The sequence below is a fragment of the Lichenostomus cassidix genome, chromosome 11 (assembly GCF_008360975.1).
Source record: "Lichenostomus cassidix isolate B80296 chromosome 11, HeHo_3.0, whole genome shotgun sequence".
Taxonomy (NCBI): domain Eukaryota; kingdom Metazoa; phylum Chordata; class Aves; order Passeriformes; family Meliphagidae; genus Lichenostomus; species Lichenostomus cassidix.
In genome coordinates this window covers 10,798,218-10,813,155 of record NC_139492.1, presented here as the reverse complement: position 1 = coordinate 10,813,155, position 14,938 = coordinate 10,798,218, and the positions used below count along the sequence as shown (strand labels likewise).

The window sequence follows — 14,938 nt, the reverse complement described above, 5'->3', positions numbered from 1 at the left end:
CCAGCAGGTAAGCCACTCTCCCATTAATGGGTGCCTTATGACATCATAACTGCACACAGTCCAAAGTTTCACATCATTGCAGGCAGTGTGCAACTTTGGGTAATTACTTTTGGCACACAGAATGAATTAACCAAGGTGGCTGGGAAGCTTTGACAGCAACACCCATGGAAGAAAAGCAGCAGGGATAAAATCTCGTGTGCTGCAATGGCACTAACATCATGAATAAATTTTGGCTCACAAGTTGAAATGGTTTTAGTGGATAAACCATGTGATAAATAGTTCTCTTTCCTCCACTCCTTCATATTTTTTATAACTTTAAATTTGAATGTGAACAAGCCACGGCATTCTGCCACACTTCAGTGAACATTCTTTTGCCATCAAGAACCATCAAGTTGAAGATTTCCATTTTTTGAAAAGGAATCATAACTGAGAGGAAGTGTTCTTGTCATATGAAGTATGCTGTAAAATATGGAAAGCATTTTTGATTTATGTTGCAATACTGATTTGAATATCTATTTGGACATATTTCAAAGAGACCAGCTTTGCAAGGTTCTGCATAGCCTAAGCTGATACTTGTGCTGTGTTTTAACTGTGCAAGTAAACTTCACCATTCAAGAGCTGACATGCTCAGAATAACTGAAGCTTGATAAAAATCTCTATAACTCACTTACATTGTCCAGGATGTGAGCCCTCTAACTCTAGTGAGCCATCCAAGGGGTATGAACTGAGCAAAAAAAAAGAGGGTAAAATGAAATATTTAGTACCAAATCCATTTGCTGTAGTATTTGTTGTAATTTGTTGTATAATCCATATGTTATAATAAAAAATTTACTTACACAAATATTGTAGTTTATTGCTTAAAAGCATCAGATGACATTATTTCTGCAAAAAGGACCTAGAGTATTCAGTAAAACAAGTTACTCTAGCAACCTAGTCCAGTTGTTGGAAAATAATTAGTAATTTTTTGTTCACATGAAAATTAGAATCAGATTTCATACAGTTGAGAGATTTTCAGTGGTTTGGAGTAAAATGTAACAAAAGGATAGACAATACTATCTACACACCAGGAAAAGAACTGTCAGCATAAGAATGTCCTATGCTTTAACATTGTTATTTCTGGTTTTGGGGCTTTTTTAATACTTTGAATATAATTTTTAACTTTTTTTTTTTTTTGTGAACATGTTTAAGAAATATTACAACCTAGACAATTTTAGAGTGCCTGATAGTCTTCAAATTAGTATCCAGTTTGATGCACTCTGGTCTTTAAGCATACTTACTATTCCCACAATTAGTTTGGGAAGTATTCATGTATATATTGAAGAGTAGGCATGTGCTAAGTGTAATTTCAAATGTCTACTCTTCCAGGAAACCTGGAGGACATGAGCAATTGAAGGCTAAACCCAAATATTTTTGGCTATACATTTCTATAATCTACTTGATGGCTCTGCAGATAAAAAGCCCAGATCACTGGACATCTCAGTATATGTACAGCAAAAGCTAACCACAACTTGCCAATGTATCTGGCCCTAGATCCTTAATATTTTACTTAGGCAAAAGCTTTGTTTGTTCCAGAGTTCTTACAAAGCTTATGAAGAATCTCAAGCAATCAGTGCAATATTATTGGTCTTTGCCATTACTGTTAATAAAACTGACTGTGCTAGGTTGCTTCCAAAATAACTTAATTTTAATAAAAAAGCCTGAAGGAAAGTGTTGTGAGAAAAGAAGTACTGAATTGTTAGAGAAAGCTACATGTTGAAATGCACCTGGCCACTAAATCCTTTCGATTTAGGTCCTCTGGTAATATCAGAGCAGTGCAGCATAGGACAGAATTCCAACAGTAGGTGGGAGAACTTGGCTACTGTTATGTAGATATGATAATTACATACCAAAGTCATTTTTGAATGGCCTTCTTTCTGACCATGCAGGCTAAGGCTGTTCTCACTCACAGTTTGTGGACTAAGCTTGGTCACAAGAAGATGGAAATATAAATAAATTTCAAGTCATTTATGCATCATGCTATCCAAGCTTAGGATCACTTGCTATCAGTCACAATCTGCATTATTATGACAGTCTGTCACCTTGCTATATTCATTGTGAGAACTAAGAATTATGTCTATAATAACCAAAAAATTGCCATTGAAAAAATAACATAGAAGCATTAAAACCAAATCTTCCACTGCACTTCAGAAATAATAAGTAGACATTAGATGGAGGAGGCACTGACACAGATACCTTTGTGGGGAGGATCACAGTATTTGTTAAACTAGGCAACAATTTAGAATTAAAATAAGAACACACTAAACAAAAAGCAGTTAAATTACACTTTAGGCAAGTATTATTCATCTGTTCTGTGGACTGTAGCTCCACCTGAGCTCCAGAGAGTTCAGTAATATCTCTAATGATGACAAGGCATGATTAGTTTCTGTTTTCCATGAAAAACTGAAACATCTACAAGGGAAGTGCTGGGTCAGGGTTCCCCGTTAGCTCAGGGGGTAAAGTGATGTCACCTTGTGGGGATCTCATTCTTCCCTCATCCCGTGTGACCTGTGAGCTTATGAACTCTGACAGGATCTCTGCCCGAGGAAAGGTGCTATGGCTGCAGGCAGAGCAAAACCTGAGAGCAGCACAGCCATTCCAGCCGGGCTACAGAATTCTCAGTGATGGCCATAAGGAAGTGCACCTTGCAGAAATAGCTAATACAGAGGTCACAGACCATTTGTAAACCAAATCCAATTGGAATATACCCTGCACAACACAAAATAACTAAGGTAATTTTTGTTCAAGTAATCGTGAAACAAACCATTAGATTTTCTCTCAATGCTTTCATCCTTCCCAATTAAAATACCTTTAAAGTAAGAATCATCATTTAAAGAAAAACCCCTAAACCATAACAAATACATTAGTCATTCTCCTAGAACCTGTCACTTATTTTGGTACATTCTGTGATACTGACACTATTGAACTTTCATCAACATGAGATTTTTTTTAATTATCATTTTAGAAAAGAAAATACAAGGTTATTTCACAGACCTTTTGATAATGCAGGAAAGCTAAGATCTCAACTGCATAAAATATAAACCACAACTCCCCCTTTCTTAAATTAAATTGCAAATATTTGGAAAAAGCTAGAGAAACAAAGGGATAAATATGTGGCTTGAAGTTTCATGGAGTCCTAGAATGGGCACTGATTAGCAGTATTCCACCTCCAGGAAAAAGGGAATATTCTGAGATAGGAGAAATCTAAATAGGTAAAATGATTGTGTCAGAATCTCAGCATTGCCCTTGTATCCACCTGAGACACAGGCACCATCCATGCTACATCTCTCAGGCACAGTCGCACTCCCTGCTCCACCCAATAAACTCCTTCACAGATTGTCCACATTGTGGGATGACAACTTAGACAAGTAAATCCAGTTTGGATAATTCCATGTCAACATATTAAACTCATGTTCTGTACCAAAAGCCCCTAACTATTACCAGTAATATCTCAAAAGAACTGAAGTAGGTGGTTGACAATAACAGTAAAAGGGTGTTGATTTTTTTTTCTTCCTTTAATTCAAACCCTCAGATGGAGGAAAACATGCCTTCAAACCAATGCACATGCAAGCCTGCTAAACTCAGCATATGCTTAGCCAGTGGATGCATTTCTGTTGCTCAGGGTGGCACCAGAAGTTACATGTTGTATTTTTCATCCTCTGCAGTGGTAATTTCTTGGTCATTTACCTCCTCAATAATAATGTTTAGCTGAGTAAAATAATGCTTTGGGCTTTAAGTCTTAAAGGTTCTTCCCCCTTTGCCCCCCTCAGTGGGATGACTGATTTCAGCCCTTTAGAAAAATAAGCTTACTTATGAGACATTAGTGGCATTATTGCCTCCTTTAATATTCGTGACAGTCTCCAGCAAATGTATCACAAGTTGGCATTTATTAGTGCTAGGCACAAGTAAGGGGCATGTTATTTGATTTGAATAACAGCTTGGAGCTACAGTTTGAGTCCAGAAATATATTAGTCAGAAACAATCTCATTTAATAACACAGAAACTAATAAAAGAAAAGTATTCCAACTGATTCAAAATTGAATTTATGAATATTGCTTAGCAGGATTAATGATCAAAAACTGAACCTGTTTGTCATGTTATAACAGACTTTTCGATTTAAATGCAAAACTAGAAGTCAATGAGTCCAATGGATTGTATATTGCTTTGAAGAAAACCAGTTCATTTTACACATAAGCTTTGAAATTGGCAATAAACTTTAATTACAGGGTCAGATAATCAAATTATAATCAAATAGCCTCACATAAAATCTGTGTTTGAAATTAATGAGATACAATTCTACTAGTCTGTAATATTGTACCTCTGAAACTTACTAAAAGACATTTCATTTTCATTTAAAAGTCACCTTAAGGACTTTTCCCTCAATTTCTTCTGCATAGCTCAATTTTATTTGGAAATGTCTCATTTTCAGACCACACATTTCTAAAGATTTTTGCATATGGAAAAATAATTTGTTGCTCCACAGATTTTTTTTATTGATAATAAGAATTTTAATATAGCAATATTAGAAATCCTTCAAGTAGATGCATATTTATGCATTTTTAGAGAGAGCCACAGTTCGGATAATAAAGCTGTATAGTTGTTCAAATGCACATACTTATTAAAATTTTCATTTAAGATGAAATTTTTGATGCCTGATCTTAACTTGCAAGTGCAAACATATATGCTAATGTACACTGCTGCATAATCTATTTCTTTCTGGGGTATACAACCACGATAATTTCTCCCTACATGTCTTACCTTATTTGGAAGAAGAAATATATCTTATATTTAAAACAAAAGATAGAAAGAATAAATCCAAACCCACTCTGGCTTTCTTAAAGATTTGCTGCTCTGTGGCTTCAGGCAAGTCATATTATATTTTGTAGTTAAGCTTTCTCATGAAAAATGGCAGTTACAGCTTAGTACAGCTTCAGTGCAACTTCACTGGGCTTATCAAGGGACCTTATTAATTGTACAATGATTATCCAAATGAAGATGCAAAATTGTTGGATAGATAATGTCAGACCTCATTAAACATGTAACTCTAAAAGTACAGAAAAAGTCAAATACTTCTAAAGCTATCATGCTACTCAATGGCAATACAAGGGCTTGATAGGACACAATGTAATTTAAAAAAAAACCTATGCCTTGTACTGAAGTACAATTGTAAAACTTGACAGCTAAGCAAAACATTTGTGATTTTGAAAGCCAAGTTACTTGAAGATAAAAAAACCCCAATTGTCAAAAATAACTATTTAACACAACAAATCATCTGCTTGGATGGACTACAACAATGAAAACTAGATCCCTTGCACAAGGAGATCACCACTTAGTAATTTTGGGTGTGAACTTATGTAACAGTCTGTCTGCCATGGATACAAATGGCTCCTGGTTTCAGCCATTATAAACTTTTGTCTCTTTTATTTTCTGTATGTACATTTAACCAGAAAATATAAATTACAGTCAAACTTCTGTCTGTAATAGATTTGATTGGAAATGAGTGAGAAGAACATATGAATGCTAAAATTATGCTTCCACTATGGCATCAATATAAATTCAAAGTAACAACATCAAGCTCAAACATGCAGCTACTTTAATTCTGGTTAATTTGCCACATCATAACACTTTTGCCCCACAATGTTTAAAAGCTGTGTGTGTTTCCCCATCTCTCTCGTGTTTCTGAGTATTTTATTTCCTTGCAGACGACAAAAGCCAATAAGGGCAAATACAGCTTATCTAGTAAACATCTAAGCTGCAAACAACTTGAATTGAGCTTGACAGGTTATCACTTCAAGACAACAGGTCACGAAAAGAAATGAAAGAAGAGACATAGTCAAGGACTGACCTTGCTGATAAGATTTTTATAATCCATTTATACAGCAGCATTTCCTTGGATGCTTTGCAGGCTGGAGAGAAAGTCCAGAAAAACACTTTACATGTCAAGGCCTTAAAGATCTTCAGATGGATGGTTTGCACTCTGACAGTGACAATGGAGATTGTTTTGAATCAGGCTGGTTAAAGTGGGAATTTTGATGGTGATTAAAATCAGCAAGATACCTCAAGTAAAAAAAAAAGTTTTCCTACTTTTTCAAGTCCAATCTCTCAATTTTCAGTGTGCAGTAGTAAAAATTAACTAATTTAGTGGCATAATTTAGCATTAACATCACAGTTACCACAAGCTAAATAATAAGAACAGTTTAGGGTATATAGAATTTTCACAGAAATAAAGCTGGAGGAGAGAGGATTTATAAAGATCTCATCTATATCATAGTGATCAGGTGAAACTGCAGCTCTATGCAGTGACTGTCACAGTGTAAGAACAACCTGGAGGTTACAACCCCCTGCCAGTTGAAGAACACTAACTTGTTCATTTTGTACAAAATTTCTCTAGCTTTTAAGTTGTGAGGCTTTTTTCACATCTTCTGACTTTTGCAGGAAAACACATGTTTTGGATAGGAATTCAAATTCTTTCTCTATGAACACAATTCCATGTTACTACTGGACATACTATTGCCCCATTTTTTTACCTCAGTTTTGAAAAAACAAACAAGCATTAAAAAACCCACCAAAACTGCTCCAACAACTAAAAGTTTACTAACCTCCATTTGTTTCCATTTGAAAAGAAACAGATGCTGAAATCAGGTGTTTTTTCCCTTTAATCCTGTACTTATAAAGAATGTTCAACAGTTTTGAACAGATGGAAATTGTTTCTTTGCTTCTTGCTTCAAAGTCTTTGTTATTCAGCACATCATACAATCATTATATTGAGGCAATTTTACTGAAATCGTTGTTATCACATCATCTATTCCTTATGAACAACTCCAAATAAAGCCTTGGGATCCAATGTATCCCATCCATTACTTCTTACATGTATGTATCAGCATTTTATTGGACTCCTCAAAGAAGTCCTGCTTTTCTTTCTCCTAGGATTATCAAATCATGCTTAGAAGCATTGTAAAGAGTACAGCTAAGAATCCTTACCTGCTGGAGTGCTTTAATTCTTTGATTCTTTGATTCTAAAATCATCAATGATTTTTATCTGCAGGTTTTATACATAAACCAAATTATTTCTTTTCCTTTTCAGGAACTTCATCCATGAGAATAGTTTTTTTTAGGTCACTACCAAACACTGCATGAAATCCCTTGAGGGTTTTTGCAAAGGTTATGTCTAAGCTCTCTAGATATTCTCTCTCCAGGAAATTATTCCACTGAAAAGGTAGACCTTCAAGGTTTGGTTAAATTCCTGACCTGAGTCGCTTTACAAACAACCTGTCTTCCTTTACAGACTAGAGAGCCTGAAAAACTTACTAAATCAATTTAATTCTTTAACATCAACCCATGTGCAACCAGCTTCACCTTGCTTTCTTATGGACTATTTGGTGAAAATGTCCAGAGCTGCACGGCTGTGAGAATCTCACTCAGGTCCAGGAATAATGTGCAAAATGCCAAAGTTCCTGCAGTCCAGCAGCTTAAAAATCATATTATCTCTTTATCTCCCCCAAATTAAGTACAGTCTGATGTTACAAGTACCCATCAATGGAGAGGCCTAACCAGGACAATTAAAATGAGCCAAAACTCAGAGGGGCCACATCCTGGTCATGTTTCTGTATGTCCTGTGATCTGGCATTCCAACCCTGTTCATCTGCACAACAGTGCCCCAACCTGGTCATCGTCAAGTGGTTTTCATCTCCTGTAGAATATTTCCTATTTCACATTAAACTTTTATTGTTTTAGCTCAAAAATAAACTTTTCCAAATAAACATTTTAACTGTTGCTTCTTCATAGGTAGTGCAAATTTCAGCAATCTACTTCCAGTTTCAGCAACTCATGGGTCTGGAAGAGAAAAGGCTTTTTTTTTTTCCGTACCAATTTCACTCATTCTTGTCTATGGAAATACTTGCAACTAGCAGTCCAAATCCTACATGAATGCAAAAGTAGCATTGCTATAATTGTGTTCTACTTTGTGGCAAAGTGTGGTAGATCTGCGACTGCTTGGCAAGTTTCCCTGAGAATACCTGAATCTACAGAACTATTGAATGAGATGTGTGGTCTACCCTGACAATAAATTTGCAACAAAGAAAATTCTCCTTAGCCACAGTCACGAGTTAGTTTTGCAATGATTTTGCTTGGAAAACTCCTATCCCCATGTGTCCTCGCCCTGACCTCCCAGCCTGGTACTAAGTTAGCAATATCTCAACCCCTTTGTGTTCCTGTTTCAACACTACCCCAAACTGTAAGTGCTAGCAGCTGTGCACAATATGAAAGGGGGTTTGGAATACATAGACTAAAACAGGAGCAATCACAAGAGTCTCTTTGACTCTCACAATGCTAAATCACACACTGCTGATCACTGAAATGGGTTTTTTACTGTACCCAACTTATGTAGTGGTTTTGCTGTTCTGGCCAACCTACAAATGAACTTTTTGCAATAGGAGGCCTAAAAAAATTTGAACATATGTGAGCATCCAAAGAGTTGGCAAGTTTTGGACTGCCTCAGCTTTGTTTTCATTGTGAAAGTTTCTCTTCACTGACTGCATGCTCAAAACAATTTAATTGTTTTAAAATCTATTCACATTTCTTCGGGTCGAATTTTAAATTCATACTATAAACTTACTGTGTTTATAAATGTATTGGTTTCTGCTCATCAAAATTTTCCATGCTTCAAAATACATTTTAGGTAGGCTGAGAAAAAAAAGAGTACAATAATGTTCTATAAGTCTGTAAAATGTGGTGACACTTAAAGCAACAAAATAACAAAAAGCCATCACTTTAAATGACCAGAGACCTTGTCATTCTCTCTAAGCAGGCTCTTTCTTGTCTTCCACCTTTTCTTCTATTTGCTGTCATCTTTTTATAAAACAACTCCCGAAGAGCAGGAGAAACCTGCCACAGTGTTAAGGGTATTATCTGCTCATGAGTTTAAAAACAAAACCAACCAACTGAAAAAAATCCAACAGAAAACTCCTTCAAAATTATTTTACTGAACTTCTTGTAGTTCACCAAACATCCAGGACTGCAAGATTTTTCTTTAGTTGAGCTGTGGTGCTTTTTCTGCCTCTCTGAGTTGCAAAGAAATTTCCCTCCCCCCTAGTGGCAAATGTTGAGATAACTACTGACAAACAACTGTTTCTCCCATAATTTCAAACTGCCCTTAGCTTGGTCTTGCTGATTTGGAGTACTAGTCCTGATTTTTAACAGGATAGTTTCTTTAATAAGTTTGCTGTTTGTCATCTAAGTGGGGAGCACTGTAATGAAACTAGTTTAGAGAAATATTTTTTCAGCCAGCATCCATCACTCTTTTCTTTGTAATGCTTCACTATCTGTTAGAGCTGCTTGTTAGCATTTTGCAGTTTTTGTTTCTTTCCTTTGTATTTCCTACTTCTCACAAGCAGTCAGGAAGCAGACACACACCCATTCCAGTTTCATATCCCCAAGATTATTAGCAAATAATAGTTCTGACACACATGTTACCAGCGGGTCCCATACCTGCTCCACATAATATCATTGGGTGTTCTCTTGCTGTGCACTACCCTCCAGTAAATGGGAAGACTGTGCACCTCACTGCTCTTGAGGTACTGGCAGGAAGAACTGAAATTTGCCCTGCGTAGACAGCTATTGCTGAGACTTTTGCAACTGCCTGGGGAACTGCTGCAAAGGGATGTCGAGAAAGAATTCACTTTGTGTGAGGTTTATGTTAGAAGGAAACTGATAACTGTATTTTTTTTGTGTGTGGCATTTTTTTTAAAGTTATTTACTATTAAAAAACCCGTAAGTAATCTTTTGTATATCCATTATTTCAAATACTTAGGCTTCCTTTTTTAATTAGAAAGTTCAATGTTAAACTTTGTTTTTACACAGTTGTCCCATTCTTTAACAACACTCATTTTAGATTTTTACTTTTTATCATGTCTGGTCATGCTTGAGCAAATGCTTTTCTTAGATACCATTATGAAGTTGTAGCTAAACTGTCATTAATACAGATTAATTTTATATAAAAAATGCAAGAGTGATCTTTCTACCTTGAAGCTTTGTCCCATCCACTTCATCTGTCTATTTGCTTAAGTGTGAGATTTCCAGTAAACCCTGACAATAATTTGTATTGTCCCATATTTAGCCCTTTGTATTGCTGTTTTTGATAGTCAATTTTTTTTCCCTAATAAACTACCTCCTTCTATTTGTTTTATAAGAGAAGAACAAGATTTGGGTATTTTTGTTTGCTTTTCACATACATAAGATTAATTATTCAATAGATTAACATACAGACATAGTAAAAAAAGCACACTTGCACTTACACATTACTCAGCTTCCACCTTCCTCACAAGTGGCTGTCTTCAATTCTGCTTGACTGTTCCAAAGAAATGGAAAACCAAAGTCAAATTCCAATTCATATGTTGATGGCAAAGAGAACCAAATATAAGGGAACTATTTAAGTTATTTAGGTACATTATAGAGCCATAAATGTTTCTAAATGTTATTGGAATTCGAGGCTGAGGATTACATCCAATCTATTTTAACTCAAGGTCAATAGTGGCTCAAAATCTAAAGGATACAAGAAGGCCCTTAATACACTCAGACTGTCAGTACTGGAATGGTGCTCATCATCTGAGGAATGATGTTCTTGAAGAGCCTCTTAAACTGAAATAGTGAGGAGGCAAAAATCCTAACTATTTTAGAAATGGAATGTGTGAGTGGGATTATATGATAACATTCTCTGTGCCTGTTAACCTTTTGATAATAAAATTACTTGAAATTTAAGCCAACCCCACCAGAACAGTGGCATATATAGTCAATGTAACCTTGCCTGCTGCTTTACCGGAATAACTAGAGATCAGATACTTTAACTGTAGCTGCAAATCAGCCTGAATTATGCTGACCCAAATAAAAGGAGAGTTTATTATGGTAAACATGGTGAATCAGTGCCCCAGAAGCCGAGATAGCTGCCATCCATGGCAAGATTTGCTTCCTCGAGACTGTAGATGGAGCCCTAACATAAGTAAATACCCTCTTGGCAATACAAGTTTGGAATTTCATAGTATATATTGAGGCTTTTCAGCATTTTTACTTATTGAGATTTTAATTTTCAGCACAAACAATGTGAGAGGCCCACTGTTTTTCTGGTTTTTCAATATGCCAAACTGATTCAGCTCCCCTCAAAAATCCAGATAGAAAGAAAAGCAGTTGTTCAACTTTTATTCTGTCCTGCAATTATCACCTAATCTAACCTTCTCTAACAATTTCTCTGCTTAAGGGCACCTCTAGGGTTGTCAGACCAGCTGAATTCATTTAGAAAATGAAATCCAAACCTGACTAGTCTTATTCATCCCCTTCACCCATTATTCCTTTCATAATTTTATGCTACTGTACTAAAAGGCAAGGCAACAGCACATTTTGTGGATTTCATTGTATTACATATAAACCATACCGCTGAAATATGACTGTAAGTTTCTTGGTGAAGAAGGAGGGGTCTCAGCACCATCTGACTGAAAGATGTTAGATAAAAGAGGAGCTATTTATAGGAGTAAAATATGTCTACAGTTATTACTGTGGCTAACAATACAAGGTTCACCAGTTTAATTAATCTTTTCCTTCCTACAACTCACTTGTTCAAAAACCAAAGTATTTCTTGATTCCTTGCAGCAAAAGAAACAAAAACTTCCACAAAACAAATAAGCAGAAATATTAAAACAATACATTTCTTCATAGTACTCAAGATACTTTATCTATTTTAAGCTTTAAGAAACAATTTGTACCACAAATGTTCTGGAAGTTAAATATATATGCAAGGACTATTGGTGTTGGATTGGTATTTGGCATCCAGGACTGAAAATGGAGAGCTGTAACAACCACAGTTTTAGAATACTATTACATCTTTATTATTGTTTAGTGTTTAAAAGCTAGTGAAAACCTTTATTTTATATCATGGTTGGCAAAGCTCAACCATGCTCAAGTTTAGCTCAAGTTCTAAAAGCTGCACATCAAACAGTTCACATAGCCAAGAGTCACTCTCAAAAGTCTGAGAGAGAAAAAGGAAGGAACAGCACAGTCACAGGTAGAAAGTAGATATGGGGACTCTGTGCTGCACTGTGGGATGGGACTGGGTCACTTCACTCCCTCTTAAAGTTCAGTTTAAGGCAATTATGAGCCCATGTATTGCCTTTGATATTCACATGGCATAGCTGCTTGGCCAACACTCAAATACATGTGAACCACAGGTGATTTAGAAGACAACTATTGATTGCAAATATTTTATGTCCCCCAAGTTATGTGAAATGAATAGCTACATGAGTTTATTTTGAGACTGAGGTTGACTTCTGGTAAGCATGTGTGAAACTCACAATTTTACCTGCAGAATCATCAAAACACAATTTTTTAGGACATGTTCATGAAAGTGAATTTCTGATTGTGCAGTAAAGTTGCACAATTGTCAGCCCACGCTACATTATGCAATGATGGGACCAGTTTCTCAGTTTGAACCAGGCAGTACATCCAGGTTCAGTACACATACACCAAATATAGATACAGATATTGAATATAAACTAGAATTCAAACTACTGTTTAGTTGGGTCAATTACACTTGCTATGCATTTTATATAAACTGTATATTTAATATCAGTAATAGCCATGAAGATGATTTTTAGATTGAAAATTATTTGCTGATTCAATTAACATGTTATGTTAATATTAAAAGCTCTTGAGAATATCTAAGTTTATTGCATGCTAATGGATTCTCAGACAATAAATATGATATATCTGATTAATTATAAATAATTTCTTTCAGTTGAACTTGGATTACAAATGTACTTAAGTACTTCAATGTACTATACAGATTTGAAGCTTAATATTGTTAATTTGCCTGTTTTGTAGCCAAATATTTTGTAGTCATTTATAAAAGAAAAAATTGGCTCTAGGGAGATTTTTTTTTTTTTAATCAAGGACCTAAAAGTTATTTTCTCATCACTCACAAAACTTGCCTAAATGACTGACAATAACCCTCTTCAGCTTCTTTGATTTCTTTATTCAGTCATAAGACAGAGGTATCTGGTAATTTTTGCATATAATTTTTTTTAACTCAAGGTAAAGCAGCCTTTACAGACGAATGATATTAAATTTAGTCTATCCAGATGCTGAACAGTGCTCCAAGCTATATTGTATGAAATACCAAAGATGTCTGTGTGTTCTACTTAAGCACAATTTTTCAGATTCTACTTGATTAAAATAAAATTAAGTTGCTTTTAAAAGCTGTCCAAAAGATGCCCGGTAAATTCCTGTGTGAGCTATTTATTGTTTTAATCTGTAATCCCTTATACAATACTGTCTAATAGATGTACATACTGTTTAACATCAAGAGGTCTATTTAACTCTCACTCTTTATAAAGATAAATACAGAAATGAGCAGAGAGAAAGTGAATAAAATAGGTTAGATCTGTCCTATGGTGACAGAATCAATATATTTAAACCAGCACAACTTAGTTCAGAGAACTCCCCTTAGAGCTCCAATGTTTCAGAGCAGATATTTGAGCTTCTGCATCATGACACAGATCACATATGGAAAGTAAGGAAACTGGATTTACCTGCAGCATCTTTGGGTACCTGTTGACCCCCAGACTGGATCGTTTATCTGCAGATTTTAAACCCTGTGGCAAATACAGTACATAATTAGTTGTAACAAGATAATCTCCTATTTCAAGAAGTTCATTAGCCAAGTAAAAGAATCCTCTAACTAAAACAGTTATAGCAATACATTTTATTAAGATCAACATGTTATTTATTTTCTTCTTAACTCTGCTAAGGCCTTTTTTAAAATATATAACACTATAATTTGTTTTCTGGTGTTCTGGCTTACATTAGATAACCACTTTTGGATTTTATGCAAGACATATGGAAAAATCCATCACTGATTTACTGCACATTTCCACACACAGTCAAACTAATATCTGATCACTCTTGAAGAAGCAAAACCCTGCTTGGCAGTGAATACCTAAGTAAATTTCCAAACACATGGGTTGCACAGCCTTGTGCAAGAAAGCTTCTGATAGTCAAAATGCAAACCAATACACTGCAGTATTTACTGGGAAAGATAACGAAAAAGAAATATTGGGATTTATTTTCACTTCAGAAACTACTCCACCAGAAGCAATAAAATAAAAGTACTGCAATAGCTACCTCCAATGCTTTGCATACTGGATTCTGAGTTTTATAACTATCCATATCAAACACCTGGAGAATTTTTTTAAGAGGTCGAGAAGACAGCAGTTTTGAATATTAGTCATGAAGATTAGGTGACCCAAGTCACCTATCTTTGGGTGTCAATTAAATATTTTTAATTTTATTCATTCGTTTGTATGACTGTTTGAATGTGTCCATACTGATGCCTCCAGGAATAAAAGGTGAATACTCTACCTCAGTATTGTTTACAACTTTCTGTCCTAAACTCCTGTTTTTATATATTTCTAATTGGTCAACAAGGCTACTTTTAGTGTCTCCCCAGTAGGTGGAACGACCTTTACCCCATTCCTATTTTACAATGTGTTTTGTGAGACTCTTGACACATTACTTCAGACCCTGTTAGGAGGAATATACTGTAGAAGTCATTGTCTTCTGAAAGTAAGATTTCATTATTTTCACATTTAACTACAGACAAACCTAACAATTTTTGGTTAATCAGAAATCCATCCCCTCTTTAAGGACAGAAGCATTTTTCTTTATTGGGGAAGAAGTAAACAACAAAACAAAACAGAAGCTGCTAATCCTAATTTGGTAAGCGTTTAACTGCAGGGCATGGTTCACACATGGCTTTGCATCCTCAGCAGTTTTGTGGGCATGATATATGAAATATGATATATGATATATGATTATATGAAAATGTCAAGATAAATTATCAGGGGCAAAAAAAACCTCGAAA

At 35.3% G+C, this 14,938-nt stretch overlaps 1 long non-coding RNA gene across 1 annotated transcript; it reads right to left on the bottom strand.

Annotated features, from left to right (window-relative positions):
• Positions 1-7,271: 7,271 nt before the first annotated feature.
• LOC146432297 (uncharacterized) lies at positions 7,272-13,878 on the bottom strand. Its single transcript, XR_014854410.1, has 3 exons — positions 13,608-13,878; positions 10,329-10,381; positions 7,272-9,684 (listed from the first exon to the last, which is right to left on the bottom strand). It is a non-coding gene; the product is annotated as an uncharacterized LOC146432297 (long non-coding RNA).
• Between the last annotated feature and the right edge of the window lie 1,060 nt (positions 13,879-14,938).